This window comes from Artemia franciscana, chromosome 12 (genome assembly GCF_032884065.1).
Source record: "Artemia franciscana chromosome 12, ASM3288406v1, whole genome shotgun sequence".
Classification (NCBI taxonomy): domain Eukaryota; kingdom Metazoa; phylum Arthropoda; class Branchiopoda; order Anostraca; family Artemiidae; genus Artemia; species Artemia franciscana.
In genome coordinates this window covers 39,474,740-39,491,757 of record NC_088874.1, presented here as the reverse complement: position 1 = coordinate 39,491,757, position 17,018 = coordinate 39,474,740, and the positions used below count along the sequence as shown (strand labels likewise).

The window sequence follows — 17,018 nt, the reverse complement described above, 5'->3', positions numbered from 1 at the left end:
TCTTTTGTAATAAAAATGTTAATACATAAGCCTTTCTAGGAAATTTTCCATTACCTTATCTATCAATCGTTAGCTTCTTCTGTATTCTTCTTCACGCAAAGAATAAAAGCTACTTCACTATTGTGACACACACAGGGTTGGGTTCATTGAGTACAACAGCAAGTATCGTGAAGGAGGCAAACTCCACCGTATATTCGAAAATATTGTGCCAAAAAAGTATAAAAAAAATACTCTTGAGTAATGTTGCTTATTTTGCGTTTTACTCCAATTTAACTGTGTCTTTGCGTAGGAAATGCCATTCTGTTCTTATTGGTTCTTATAGTCCGTTCCTGGGTGTTATGCTTTAACAGACTTCGGTTTATTTGTATTTGGATGATACGTCACTGGAGTATTTTGTACAGATACCCGAATAAGAAAACCAACAGATGCTTTTCTAAAAAGAAGATGCAGCGTCAGGCAGTGGCGTGCCGCGGTGGGCCGCTACCAATTTTTTGTGACGCGCCACGGTGGCCGCCGTTTTTTACTAAATATAAGCTATTTGCCGCTTATATATATATATATATATATATATATATATATATATATATATATATATATATATATATATATATATATATATATATGTATATATATATATATATATATAAGTTGCTTGTGTGTTATGTCTGTTATGCCAGATTATATGACGGCTGAAAAATAAAGAAGAAAAAGAAAACAAACTAAAATGTAAAAACTGTGATTTGCATAAATATTTCGAAATATTTTGACAATAGATTAAAGTAATTCGAAAACCTTAAAACTGATACTTAAAATTTGAGGATTATTATAAATTGTTGAGGTTTAGCAAGCTTGGCACGTAAAGAGGAATTTTTAGTATAGATCTTAAAATGACAGAATAAACAGCCGAGGAAGCTACTCAAATAGTTGATTCAAAGAGAAATTTTAGTATAAATCCTACAATGGCAGAAGAAACAGCCGAGGAATCTGCTCAAAGGGTTAATGCCAAAAGGCTTGCGGCTAAAGAACTCAAGACCGCGCAGTTAGATGAAAATCCACCTGGACAGCGAGAGTCAAAACGTATCAAAACTGAAAATTATAGCGATGATGATAAGGTCATCAATGCCTACCAGATTTTAGTTAAAAAAAAAACAAAGGTTCGGCGATATGTATTTCATAGTGACGCTGAAAAATAAAGAAGAAAAAGAAAACTGAAAAAAGAAAAATGGTAAAAAAACTAAAAAAAAAAAAATTAAAAAAAAAACCTAAAAAGAAAAAACGTAAAAAAAAGAAAAAAGGTAAAAAACTAAAAAGAAAAAAAAAACTAAAAAGCTAAAAAACTAAAAAAAAGAAAAAACTACAAAAAACTGGGAATTGCACAAATATTTCAATATATTTTGACAATAGATTAAAGTAATTCGAAAACCTCAAAACAGATACCCAAAATTTGAGGTTTATTATAAATTGTTGGAGCTTTAGCATGCTTTGCACGTAAAGATTTTTCCAAGTGTAAATGTTAGAATGAACATTGACAAATTGAAGAAAACAAATCAATAAAAAGAAGAAACTAAAAAAAGGAAAAACTAAAAAAGAAAAAAAACTAAGAAAAGAAAAAAAAACTAAAAAAGAAACTGTATCTATATATACATATATATATATATATATATATATATATATATATATATATATATATATATATATATATATATATATATATATATATATATATAGTTTATTTCTATATAAATAAACATATTTATATAATAAACCGGGATACTGGGAATATAAATGACGACCAGGAAGGACACAACTACAACAGAGACGCCGGAGGCACAGGGGGATATATAAATGACGACGGGGACACAGGGAATGTTCGATTAGCAATCACCATCAACAAAACTCAAGGGCTATCGTTAGAAAAATGCGGTATAGATCCGAATACGTATTGTTTTCCCATGGACAATTATTATGTTGCATGTTCAAGAGTTGGCAAACCTGACAATCTATTTATATGGACAGACAATGGGACAGCAAAGAATGTTGTATATTCGCAAGGTTTACGTAGTTAAATATATATATATATATATATATATATAAATATATATATATATATATATATATATATATATATATATATATGTTCACAGGTGGGACACAGGGACACAACTACAATGGCGCGTAACGACTTACGCGCGCGGGGGGGCTTGGGGGGCGCGAAGCGCCTCCCCAACAGCTAGTATATATATATATATATATATATATATATATATATATATATATATATATATATATATATATATATATATATATATAGTAACTGTTTGTCTTTTGATCACTTTTGACTCTTAAAAAGCAAACTTGAACTTTCAAATTGAATGAGCCCCTCTAAACTATATTCAACCACCTTTTAGATTAAAACCTTATATGTCACGAATAGGCAATAATTTGCAGCCCTTGTCTGGTGGACTGTTAGGGTTTAGTCAACCCTTCAGGCATATTTGCCTGGTCTTCTGGCTGTTTCCTACCAAATGGTTATCTCAGAATGTTAATTGGGTTTATTTGGGAAGAAAGGGTCATGGAGGAGGGGGATGGTTGCTGTTTGGTCACTTTTGAGTTTTGATAGGGGCACGGGAACTCTTAATTTTGCTACTTTTTTCTATCTGGAAAGGGATGGGTCAGGAAAATAAAACTTTCACGGATGAGACTATAAAATAAAGCATAGCCTTGGAAGTTATTTAGAAGTACCTAAGCTACCTCCACTCCTCCCTCAAGAGGGCAGAGACTTCTGATTATCTTTCAAAATTTTTGTGATATAGACCTATCCGGTAAACTTGAACCGCCAAGCTTGAGATGCTTATCAGGAAAATTAGCTAATTCCACAAAAGTATTTGCAATGCCTAATCAATTTTTGTTCTTAGCCTCCTATGAAATACTAACAAAGGTTGATAGGTGTGAGGCTGTTGTTGTCACAATTTCATGGCTTCAATAACAAAATACAACATAGGATACTCTTTTGTTCTTGGCCTGAATTATATCCAACACTCAGCATGGCCACATAGGATAATTATTGAATCTTGCTAGAACAACAGCATCCTTTGTGAACTGAACCATTGAAATGTATTATAAAAAAATGCACTTAACTTTGAATAGGTAGGCCCATGTGAGCTGGGCAATCACCTCATAATTTGTTAATCGGTTAAAATATGGATGCAGAAAGTACTTCAAAAATTTTCAGTCACTGCTGGCTATTATTGCATCTGCTCAGAATGAATACTGAGCACATATTAATTCCTTTAACATATCAAGTCTTATAACGCTTAAAACGAAACTCTAGTAATCAAACATTCACATCCAAAGATTGTATCAAATAACTTAATATGAAATTTATTATGTCCAACGTATCAAATCCAGTTTTGTTTCATAGGTCAATATGCTTTTTTAGGAAACATGTTTTGAGAATGCAATACAAATCACTTTTAGGTCCTTTTGCTTTGAATGATGAATGATAACTGGATGCAACTACTTGCAGGGCTAAGAGTATTAAGATGAAAATTTCAAAAAGTATATGAATATACAGTTCATTAAAAGGACTTATCAACAATGGTAAAAAAAAAAGGTAAAGGATACGATATTAGATTTTACAGTCCGTTCCGGCGGTGCTGATCTCCGTTTCTTGGCCCTTCAGCCAGGAAGTGCAATGGGGGGTTTGGGGCCAGCCATCCTGTGCTTTCGCACACCCTTCCTGTTTACCTTCCCCAGATTTCTCCAGGTACCCATTTAGAGCTGGGTCGACCCCCGTCCCATACTGAAAAATTGGGTACACTGGGATTCGAACCCGCGTCCTCTCAGACAAGGGATCCCGAATCCAGCGCACCAACCCACTCAGCCAGGACTTATAAACAATGTCATAGCAATGGCTAATTATATCCAGATGAGTACTAATACTACTGATTGGACTAATATTACAACTAAACTGGGAAATACGAACTTCCTTAAAGAGTGTAAAGAATGAGGCTTAGAAAAGATTGCGATGTAGGGGTAGCATGTGAAGTTGTGTTGGCTTAGGTAGCTTGGTGCTGTGGTGAGTTGTTAGTAGTAGTAGTAGTACTAAGGGTATAAAGGGTAAATCTTCAGAGAAGTGTTAGAGGGGAATTTAAGCTGAATCACAGCATACCATCTGTATGCAGGTTTTCCAAAAGGCATATCAGCTATATCTTAAGAATAGTTTCATGTGTAAAATTAAAACTTACTACACTTTTTGTAGGGGACGTTGAAAAAAAACTAAATGTCCTCTTTGCATACTGCTACTTGAATCACAGCATACCATCTGTATGCAGGTTTTCCAAAAGGCATATCAGCTATATCTTAAGAATAGTTTCATGTGTAAAATTAAAACTTACTACACTTTTTGTAGGGGACGTTGAAAAAAAACTAAATGTCCTCTTTGCATACTGCTACTACTGTTACTACAATTATTGCTACTACATAAGCTAGGGGTATTAAGGTGAAGTTTTGAAGGAATATTTTGGTGGAGATTGAGCTAAATCAAAATGAATTATGATTGTGAATATCTGGAGCATATCTTACGAATTGATTTACCTTAAAATTGTAGCTTGGGGCAATCTTACGATTTTTCCTAAAAAAAATCCAAGAAATTTTTTTCTCTAGAGTAGAAACTCTAGAGTTGATAATACATGACATATAGTTGAATATACATACTTGACTTGTGGTTTGATGTTGCTGATTCAAGTGCTTCCCAGTTATACTTCCATTCTTTTGTTGACCATTTGTTGTCAAGATGGTTCTTAAAGCTGTTTGTGGTTTGGGCAGCAATGGCATCAGGCAGTAATTCGTTCCAGACATTGGCAACACGGTTGGTCAGAAAATGGGCGCGTTGCCGCTTTGAGAAGAAATGCCTGGATAACTGTAAGTTATGCCCCCTTGTATGAGAATCCTGAGACGCCAGAGGAAGGAGATCAGGAAATGCCTTTGAATTAATAAGTTTATGAACCAGAATGGCATCACCCCGTCTTCTTCTATAAACCAGAGTTGGGAGTTTCAGCTTGTATAGCCTTGTAGGGCAAGGGAGTTCATGCAGTCCACTCACCATCTTAGTGGCTTTTCTCTGGATATCTTCGAGAATTATAACATCTTTTTTGAAAAGGGGGGATGCAAGGACCATACCTGTCTCTATTCCTGACCGAACAAGTCCTTTGTACAGAAGGCTCAGAATTTTAGGAGAACTGGAGGAAATTATTCTTTTTATGAGCCCTAGTGATGAGCTAGCTGATGCGGCTGCCTTCTTTGCATGAGTGCTGAATCTAAGATGCTCGACAACAATTACTCCTAGATCACGTTCTTCCAACACTGAAGAAAGGGACTGGCCGTAAAGAGAGTAAGTTGTATTGATATTCTTGTTTCCAAAGTGTAAAAAATGACATTTTGACACATTGAAAGTGAATAACCAAGATTTCGCCCACATGCTAAGGAGATCTTTTTGAAGTTGGGAAGTATCCTCAAAAGTGCTAGCTAGACCAATTATCTTGGAATCATTGGCCAAGCACACATATCGTTATTTTGCTTTTAAGCGCTAGAGGAGCATCATTTATGAAAATATTGAACATGTTGGGGCCAAGCACACTACCCTGTGGAACCCCACTGATAACAAGCTGAGAGGAGGAGCGGATAGGATTGCCATCTGCATCAAATAGTCTTACATGCTTAACATGATTCCTCGAGAAATCCAGAATCGATTTGAGAATTTTTTCCTTCAAACCAATATATTGTAGCTTAAGCTCAAGTCTCTTATGACAGACTTTATCAAATGCTTTAGAAAAATCAAGAAGGATCATGTCAACAGGGATTCCCAACTCCAGTAGTTTTGTAATATAGTCACATGACTCGAGCAAATTAGTATCAACTAATCTGTTGCTTTGGAAACCATGTTGAGAGCTGTTGAGAAGATGATTCTGATCAAAGTGCTCAATAACCACTTTGTTGTCAATACGGCCAAGAAGCTTAACAACAACAGAGGTAATACTAATAGGCCAGTAGTTTTCTGCAGAATCCTTCCTTCCCTTTTTGTGAATGGGGGTAATATGTGCCACTTTTTAGTCTGTTTGAAGCTTTGAGCTATCAAGAGATAGTCTGATGGGCTTTGAGAGTGGGTATGCTATTTCTCTCCTGTACTCATGCAGAAGACAGGGGTGGAAGCCATTTGACCCTGCAGATTCATTTATATCCAACAAAGCAAGTTGTTTAAAAATAGACTCCTCAGTTAGCTCTGGAGGTGGCATTGGTTGAGTAACAGTATATGAGGGAGGAGCCTGGAGCTGACTAGTAGTTTCTGGTGTGAAAGCTGATGCAAACTGGTTATTTAGGATCTTGGATTTAATAGCTGGGTCTGAAACTGTCTGATCATGATGGGTCAGATCAAGAACAAAGTACCTGTTTCGACATTTAACAGAAGTATACTGCCAGAACAGCTTGGCGTTATTTTTGTATTTTCAGCTAACCTTTCTTCATGACTCACCTTCACCTTCGTTGTTTGATGGACTTGGTGGCCTCATTCCGTACCTTCTGATGGTTTGCAGCTGTTTTCTTTTTTTAAACTGTTTCCAGGTTCGATTCTTCCTGTTCACTAGTTAGACAAGTCATGAAGGGTGGTGTTTTTGCCTGCTTCCTCCAAAATATTCTAGTGTGAGCTTTTTCAAAAACTATCAAAACGGCTTTGAATTTCTGCCAAGATTTTTGATGTCCTTTTGGTTTTTGATCCCATGATTTTTGGTGACTATGGTATCCCAATCAAGGTCAGCAAGTCTCTCAGATATAGGCTTGTAATCGATAAATTTGTGTTGTTTAGCAAGAGGCTGAGTAGTAGCCAAGCGCAATTCTGTTAGGATAGCAGCATGATCACTGTTATCAATAGGATCATCAGATTCATTTTTAGTCTACAAATCTGTATTATCAAGAATAAATAGGTCCAGTATGTTAGAAGTTTGACCATCTCTGTACCATGTAGGTTGGTCAACAGTTTGGAACAGCGAATATTCAGACAGACAAGTAAGAAATGGCGATTCTTGTTCGTTGGCTGAAAAACCAGAATCATCAATTCAATTATAATTGGGAAAATTGTAGTCACCAAGAATCACATGTTGGTTGCAAGAGTCCTTGATAGTGTCAGAAATAATATTAGTAAGACATTGTTCAGATTCAAGGTTAGAGGGAATATTTTGGTACACAAACCTCCCCAAGCCCTGCAGAAATTATCTTCTATGGAAAATCACCTTTCAAATTTTCCTTGCATTTGAAATAGCAACAGTATTTTTAATCTAAAGTATTCAAAAAAAAAAGTTTGCATCATTAACAGAAGATAAGATAATATTTATTTTCAAAAGACTATCAAAAGCTCTATAGAGCCAAATTCGCTTTATATGTCAGTAAAAGTTAAAGAAAAAAAATTCAAATCAGTACATTAAGTCAAACATTTAAAATTAAAAAGAAATTAAAAAGGCAAAATCATCAAAGATAAAGGGCAAATCAGTAAGCTTGACAATTAAATTACAAAAACATTACAACAAATCAAAAATAAAAACGGCAATAGAGGAAAAGGGGAAATTGGCAAGTACATACTCACAAATTATTATTAAGGTGTTCTTGAACAAAGGGGATAAAACTTTTACGAAACCTCTTCGTAACAGCAAAACATACTTGCTGAGCCTTGTCAAACAGTTCGTGGTAACGAACTGTAGTAAGGAGCGACCCGGCTCAATAGTAAACGAAACTCTAAAAAACGGAATCAAAAGTTACGGGCCTGAAAAGTTGCCTTATTTTAGGAAATAGGGGAAAACACCCCCCTAAAGGTCATAGAATCTCAACGAAAATCAGATCATCGCATTCGGCGTATCAGAGAACCCTAAAAACACCCCCTAAAGGTCATAGAATCTCAACGAAAATCAGACCATCGCATTCGGCTTATCAGAGAACCCTGTAGAAAAATTTTCAAGCTCCTATCTACAAAAATGTGGAATTTCTTATTTTTTGCCAGAAGACAAATCACGGGTGCGTGTTTATTTTTTTTTTTTTTTCCAGGGGTCATCATATCGACCAAGTGGTCCTAGAATGTTGCAAGAGGGCTCATTCTAACGGAAATGAAAAGTTCTAGTGCCCTTTTTAAGTGACCAAAAAAATTGGAGGGCACCTAGGCCCCCTCCCGCGCTCATTTTTTCTCCACAGTCAACAGATCAAAATTTTGAGATAGCCATTTTGTTCCGCATAGTCAAAAGCCATAATAACTATGTCTTTGGGAATGACTTACTCCCCCACAGTCCCTGGGGGAGGGGCTGCAAGTTACAAACTTCGACCAGTGTTTACATATAATAATGGTTATTGGGAAGTGTACAGTCGTTTTCAGGGGATTTTTTTTTGGTTTTGGGGGTGGGGTTGAGTGGAGGGGGCTATGTGGGAGGATCTTTCCTTGGAGAAATATGACATGGGGGAACAGAAATTCAATGAAAAGGGCGCAGGATTTTCTAAAATTACTATAAAAAAACAATGAAAAAATAAACATGGAAAAGTTTTTTTTCAATTGAAAGTAAAGAGTAGCATTGAAACCTAAAACGAACAGAGATTATTACGCATATGAGGGGTTCTAAAAACACTTTAGCATAAAGAGCGAGGTATTTAGGAGATAAATACCTCGCTCTTTATGCTATAGTATTTTTAGTAATTTCAACTATTTATTCTACGGCCTTTCTGATTCAGGGGTCATTCTTAAAGAATTGTGACAAAACTTACGATTTAGTGTAAAGAACGAGGTATTAACGAGGTTACAAATCCCCTTATATACATAATAAAAATTAAAGAATATAAAAGTTTGTTTCGTAAGTTAATTCTTAAGTTGCGTATATTTTTTACTAATAAAAAAATTCGTTAAAAATCAAAATTTATAGTTGCCTTTTTATGTAATCGAAAAATTTCCTGGCAACTAGGCCTCCTTCCCCATCCCTTATTTCTCAAAATCGTCTGATCAAAACTAAGAGAAAGCCATTTAGCCAAAAAAAGGAATTAATATGCAAATTTCATTTTAATAATTTATGTGTGGAGAGCCAAAATCAAACATGCATTAATTCAAAAACGTTCAGAAATTACATAAAAAACTAGTTTTTTTAACTGAAAGTAAAGAGCGACATTAAAACTTAAAATGAACAGAAATTAGTCCGTATATGAAATGGGTTGTCCCCTCCACAATCCCTCGCTCTTTACACTAAAGTTTGACTCTTTGCCACAATTCTACTTTTTAAAACAACTAAAAACTTTAGCGTAAAGAGCGAGGGATTGCGGAGGGGACAACCCATTTCATATACGGAGTAATTTCTGTTCGTTTTAAGTTTTAATGTCGCTACTTACTTTCAGTTAAAAAAACTAGTTTTTTTTATGTAATTTCATTAAGAACATCCAGGAAACCTGAATAATCTTTGGCAGCATTGTGGTTGAAACCTTAGAGTATTGATTGGTACCATGCATTTGTGAGCATAAAATATCTAAATTGTGAGAAAAACATAAACATATTGCTTCGATTTACTTTATCCTACTTGCAGCAGACACTTTATACTGCATGATTATGCAGAGATAAATCGCACACCAGTAATGCTGGTGTCACATAAAATGCAACTAACAACAGTAGTAATCCTTAGCACATTTACATTATTTTTTTTTTTGGAGCTGGTTAAAATAAAGATTTAGGAACATAAAAATAACTAGAAGTTAACATGGTATTCTACATAGAGGCAGTTCTACTAAAAATATAAGTTAAAAAATACATTAAAAATGTAAGTTCTCTTGAAAATCTATTAAAAATATAAGTTATTGAAAATATAATTTGTGACAATTTTAATTGGTTCTAACGGACCGATAAGACTACTAAAGGGCACAGCTCCTTACTTTATTTCCTTGGGTCTGAACTAACTTTATGAAGCAATAGTAAGTACAACAAGAAGAAAAAGATATTGTAAAGGGACTTGATTCCTATCTATGTCATCTTGTAGTAACACAACAAAAGAAAGCAAAGACATCTTAATAATGAAAGCAGCTCAACTTTGACCAAACTAATTAACAATTGTGATCCAATGAATAGTCCAACTTCAGCTTTGGCTCATATTTGTGATGGCTCCTTTCAACAAATTAAATAAAAAAAAACCGTTTTTTTAACTGCAAGTAAGAAGCAACTTTAAAACTCAAAACGAAAAGAAACTATTCTGGACATGAAAGGGGTTTCCCCCTCCTCAACGTCTCACTCTTTACACTAGAGTTTGACGTTTTCTCACAATTCTACTTTTTAAAACAATAAAAAACTTTTGTGTAAAGAGCAAGGCATTGAGGAGGGGATAACCCCTTTCATATACAGAATAATTTCTGTTCATTTTAAGTTAAAAAACTGTTTTTATTTAATTTAATTTTTGAATTGATGCATGTTTTGATTTTGGCTCACCACACATGAACTATTAAAACGAAATTTGCATGTTAATTTTTTCTGGCTAAAGGGCTTTCTCATAGTTTTGATTGGACAATTTTGATGAGGAAAAGGGGTGGGGGATGAGGCCTAGTTGCCCCCCAGTCCTTGGTTACTTAAAATGCAACTAGAACTTTTATTTTTTTTACAAATGTATTTATTAGTAATAAGTATACATAGCTTACAAATTAACTTACATAACACACTTCTATATTTGTATATTTTTATTACATATATGAGGGGGTTCACACCCTTATCAATACCTTGCTCTTCATAGTAAAGCTTGACTTTTTCCCCAAGTCTTTAAGAATGACCCTTGAATCACAAAAGGCCATAGAATAAATAGTTGAAATTACTAAAAATACTTTAGTGTAAAGAGCAAGGTAATGTGGAGGAGACGAACCCCCTTAGATACATAAGTATTTATATTCGTTTTAGTTTTTAATGCTGCTTCTTGCTTCCAGCTGAAAAAAACTTTTTTTTATTTATTTTCTCATTTTATATATAATGCTAGAAAATCCTGTGCCCCTTCATAGAAATTTTCTTCCCTCATGATAAATTCCTCCATATAAAGATCATCCCAAGTAACTCCCTTTCCCCTGACCCCCCCCCCCCCTTCAGTGCAAAAGAGTTCCCCTTAAAATGTCTGTACACTTCCTAATAACGATTACTATGTGTAAACAATGGTCAAAATTTGGAAATTACAGCCCCTCCCCTGGGGGCTGTGGGAAATTGAGTCATCCCTACAGACATAGTAATAGGTTTTCGTTTATGCTGAACAAATTGGCTTTCTCAAAATTTTTATCCGGTGACTTTGGGAAAAAATGAGCATTGGGAGAGCCTAAGTGCCCTCCAATTTTTGGGTCACTTAAAAAGGGCACTGAAACTATTAATTTTCGTTAGAATAAGCCCTCTCGTGATATTCTAAGACCACTGTGTCGTTACAATCGTCCCTGGGGAAAAGAAAACAAGTAAACATGCATCTGTGATCTGTTTTCTGGCAAAATATACAAAATTTCACATTTTTGTAGATGAAACTTCTACAGTAGGGTTCTATGATATGCTGAATCTGATGCTGTGATTTTTGTTAAAATTCTATGAGTCTTAGAGGGTATTTCCCCGTATTTTCTAAAATAAAGCAAATTTTCTCAGGCTTGTTACTTTTGATAGGCAAGAGTAAACTTGATGAAACACATATTTAAAATTAGCGTTAAAATACGATTCTTTTGATGTAATTATTGGGATCAAAATTCGTTTTTTTTTGGAGTTTTGGTTATTATTGAGCTGAGCTGTTCCCTACTACAGTTTGTTACCACAAACTGTTTGATAGACTTGATTATCCCTTAGACTAATGGGAGAAAATTCAGAACAGAATAATCAGGATTTTCAAATATCTTTAAATGATTCAAAGGCTTGTGTTTTTCACAAGTTTTCCAACATTAAAATACAGTATAAGTTTTGCTTGGCAGTAATTCATTTTTGTAATAATTATTTAATCTTCATTAATGCTTACTGTAAGTATTAGGAAGTTGAAGGGGCAAGAAATTTTAGGGGTTTAAGTTTGAAATAAACAATCAAAAATTTATAGTCATTTTGTAGGTTTTAAAATTTAGTCTTTATTAAAATACAGTATAAGTTTTGCTTGGCAGTAATTCATTTTTGTAATAGTTATTTAATCTTTCTTAATGCTTACTGTAAGTATAAGGAAGTTGAAGGGGCAAGAAATTTTAGGGGTTTAAGTTTGAAATAAACAATCAAAATTTATAGTCATTTTGTAGGTTTTAAAATTTAGTCTTTATTAAATACAGTATAAGTTTTGCTTGGCAGTAATTCATTTTTGTAACAATTATTTTACTTAATGCTTACTGTAAATATAAGGAATTTGAAGGGGCAAAAAATTTTTAGGGGTTTAAGCTTGAAATAAACAATCAAAATTTATAGTCATTTTGTAGGTTTTAAAATTTAGTCTTTATTAAATACAGTATAAGTTTTGCTTGGCAGTAATTCATTTTTGTGATAATTATTTAATCTTACTTAATGCTTATTGTAAGTATAAGCAAGTTGAAGGGGCAAGAAGTGCCACTGCTTTTCCCTGAAGGATAGCTAATGCTCATTAACTATCTGAATATGGACCCTCCTTCTCCCCAAATAAAAATGCTGGAGCTACACCCTGGTTGCAAGTAATCTAAACATATGTTTTTTTTGTTCTTCATGGTCTTTTTTATTCATTTATCCTCCAGGTATTATGAGATTGCTTAAAATACCTTTTGGAAAAAGACTCATTTCAGTTTCATTTATTTCTAATCATATATACATTACATACTAAGTATACCAATATCTGACTTAGACACAAGCCCGTTTTGCCCAGATAAAACAACTAAAGTGATAAATAACTAAATATATGGGTGATTAATCAAAGTAAAAAAGAAACAGAATAAAAAATAACAGACATAATATTAATCACTTGCCAGGCCAAAGCAGACATCCCATCCAACGATAAAAAAAAAAAAAAAATAACTAGCAATGGGAAAACAAGAAGAAACAAAAACCTATTTACAAAAGAATTTGTAAATAGAATAAGTAATAACTATCCAAAACGGAGGACTTTAACTTATTTTTTGAAATTCCTAACTGAAAATGAAAATTGAAAGCAGATTTGTATTGGTTCCATGAGCAACCACACTATTTTGCAGAGAAAAACGGGACCTCTTTGAAATTATCAATGGCTGGCATAGTTTGCATATATTGCGAGTTAGTTGCAAAGATGGTAAAGCAATTGGAAACAAATCAAAAGAAAAAAAATAGCTAGGCAGTTTCAGGAGATTGTGCTTAACTTTTGAATAATAACGAATGAAAAGTAACTCCCCGTTCAACAAGAAAAATGCTCAATAAAGAATCCAAACTCTTTGTGGAGGACTTGCTTGGAAAACATGCTGGGGAAGGAAGAAAGCCTTTAAAATACAAAGTGCGCCATTTTGTTATCTTTGGAGTGGAATAAAATGGGATCTGAAAGTATTCAAGTAAATAAGTGGACAGTAATTTAGGTAAGAATGAACAAAAACAAAAGAACGCAGAGCTTTTAGAGGCAAAAGGAATTTCATACAGTGCACCAAGCTTCAATCATGGACTATTAATACTTCCAACTTATAGCTGTCGAATTACATTTTTTAAGTTTGATGTACATGACTTTCTATTGAAAATACGAAATACCTTTTAAGCTGAAAATACATTAAAAATTGGGTAACATCGTTACAAAAAAAAACAATTCCCCTATTTTAGTATCGTAGTATCGTAATTCATGCTCTGTAAATGGATAGATCTGAGACTAATGTATCCAATATTATTAGTATTTTGTCCTTTCTGAGCAGGTTAGAGCTGCAGGATTGTCAAAATTGCATGTTTCAGAGAGAAAATATACCTTAAATTAGGCAAAAACGGAAAAAAAGTCTATTTGATAACCCCGCAACCAACCAGAAAAAAGAAGTGTTTAATTAATAGTAGTTGGAAGGCTTCCAACTTATATTTGAGTCAACCATATACCTAGGTAACCAAAAATATCAACACATGATATCTCTATACTTGACACTGAAGGCTTAATCAGCTTAAGACCTGGAAAGGCTCGTGATGTATGTCAATATACTATAGATTAGTTGTTGAAGTATGCAAAGCTAGTCTATTTGCCGCAAACCATGCTAATAGTCTATCAAATGCATGATTTAAATTATATTCTACACTATCCTCTTCCAGTTTCGTTATAACTTTGCTTGAACATTCAATTGAAGTTTTACTCTTTTTCAGATTTTTTTTTTCGTTACTCTATATGAATTAAGACGATTAATGAACCAAAAAACTGAAAAGAATTATGAACAGAAAAATTAAACCTGAAAAAAAAAAAAAAATAGAAAGATGCATGCAGCAGAAGATAAATAAATCCAAATCCTACAAGGCCTTAAATAAAGAACGCTTAGTTTCCTAAAATAATAGTCCTTGCTTTACTATAGATTTGCAGAAGTCTCGCCAGTGACGAAGACAACACTGCCTTTCCATAATACAAATACAGAAGAGAGAATAATGAGGACTTTTTTCCCAAGACAGTGAATGAACAAAACCTATTTGAATATTTTGGTCCTATACCTAAGGGCCGTCTTCAGCAAAGAAAATAATAAACAATAATACAGTTACAGTAAAACTTCTTGGCTAAAAATCCATTTTTAAAAAAGCCCAGGCGTCATTACTTCTTAACAAATTAATATACAAATTTCATTTTAATAATTTATGTGCGGAGAGCCAAAATCAATTCAAAAACGTTTAGAAATTAAATAAAAAACTAGTTCTTTTAACTGAAAGTAAGGAGCGACATTAAAACTTAAAACGAACAGAAATTACTCCGTATATGAAATGGGTTGTCCCCTCCGCAATCCCTCGCTCTTTACGCTAAAGCTTTTAATATAAACGGTAGAATTCGCCTCCTTCCCAGTCTATTTTTTTCATGATACTTACTGTTGTACTCAATGAATCCCAGTAATCGCACTTTAACAACTTTCCAACTTTCAAATAGTGAAGCAGCTCTTATTATTCGCGTACAGAAGAACACAGAAGAAGCCATCGATAAAAAGGGATGGCAAATGACAGTTTCCTAGAAAAAGCTTATGTAAACAGGTTATTATACGACTTTTGATTACAATTTTTATTACAAAAGAACTCTATACTATTAGTTTTTCAACCGTGGGTCCTCTTTAGAATACCGTGTCTTCATTACAGCTGTAATATGAAATAAAATCCTAAACCTATTAAAAAAAGGCTTAAGGAATTTGTACTCAATGCTTCTCTCACTTTCCGAAAGATTTAAATATTTGCGAGCAATATTATCAGCTAAAGGTGGTTGGACAGAATATTTAAAAAACGACTACGAGAAGACAACTTTAAACAAACATTCTTTCAGGTTAGCAAACATATTAATGAACGGATAAAGAAAGAGGAATAATTCAAGATTTACTTTTTTTTATGTTGCTTTTTGAAAAGCGAAATTATTTTTAGTTATGTTTCCATTAGACGTCTGCTGTGATGTTTCCCTTAGAACACTGTTTTGTATTGCCTTATCGGCATTTTGAGTGAGCTCTCACCATAGCCATAAAGAAGACCCTAAACAAATCCTGCGACAAGTTGAGAATAACAAGTTTGCATTTACGGAACTCTGTCTGGAAGACCCACTGGAAAAGAATGTCAGTAACACTTTTTCATAACAAATTCATCAAATTTCATATTGAACTGGGACAATCTTTCCTGAAAAAATTCGCTCATATCTGTAAACTACATAATATCAACCACTATAATTTTTAACCAAATCTTGTTTTGGTAAAAAAGTAATGTTTAACCAAACATTTTTTAGCAGATCAGTAAAAAAGACACTCCAAAAATCTTCCGAGTAGATTCAACCGTGTTATTAAAAATAAGATGTTTCCATATTGCATAGGATAAAAGTCAAATAAAACAAAAACACAAAGACAATATTAAAAATGTTTAAAAAAGGTAAAAAGAAAAGGATTTTGATAAAATTGAAAAGAAAACTACATTCTAGATAAAAAGAAAATGTGAAAAAGAAAACAATTTAGAGAACTTAGTTTGTAGGCTTGAGTATCTAGTGTTAAGCATCCTATCAAAGTCAACTCTTTGATCACAAGAAAAACCGTAAGTTAAGAACAAACATTTTGTACATATATCATATTCGAAAGGTTTTTTTTCTTGTATGTATTCTTTTATGACGATTTAATTCGTAACTTTAAGCAGAACACGTGTTATACAAACGTGTTGAAAGTTTTCCACCAACATGAATTATTTAATGAGTAGATACGCCGGATCTTGACACACAACATTTCTTCCATACATTTTATTTTAAAGATTTTTCTCATGTATTTGTTCTTTGATGAATAGATGAAATGGAGCTTAAAGTAAAATATTTACAAATATTACAATTTGAAAGGTATTTCTCCAGTATGAGTTCTTTGATGATTAAATAAATTAAAACTAAACGTAAGATTTCTAACAATTATCACATTCAAAAGATTTTTCCCCAATATGAATTCTCTGATGACAGGATAAAATGACACTTCTAGTAAAACGTTTCTCACATACATCACATTTGAAATGTTTTTCTCCAGTATGAGTTCTTTGATGAACAGATAAGCAGGAATTCGCTGTAAAATGTTTCTCACATATCACATTTGAAAGGTTTTTCTCCAGTATGAGTTTTTTGATGAATAGATAAATTGGAACTTTTAGTAAAATGTTTCTCACATATATCACATTTGAAAGGTCTTCCTCCAGTATGAGTTCTTCGATGAACAGATAAATTGGAACTTGTAATAAACTTTTTCCCACATACATCACACCCAAAGGGTTTTTCTCCAGTATGAGTTCTTTGGTGACAAGATAAACCAAAACTTCTTGCAAAACATTTCTTACATACATCACATTTGAAAGGTTTTTCTCCAGTATGTGTTCTATAATGACT

General features: G+C 33.5%; 1 long non-coding RNA gene across 1 annotated transcript; it reads right to left on the bottom strand.

Annotated features, from left to right (window-relative positions):
• Positions 1-165: 165 nt before the first annotated feature.
• Positions 166-16,709, bottom strand: LOC136034109 (uncharacterized). Its single transcript, XR_010619116.1, has 2 exons — positions 15,008-16,709; positions 166-433 (listed from the first exon to the last, which is right to left on the bottom strand). It is a non-coding gene; the product is annotated as an uncharacterized LOC136034109 (long non-coding RNA).
• Positions 16,710-17,018: the final 309 nt, after the last annotated feature.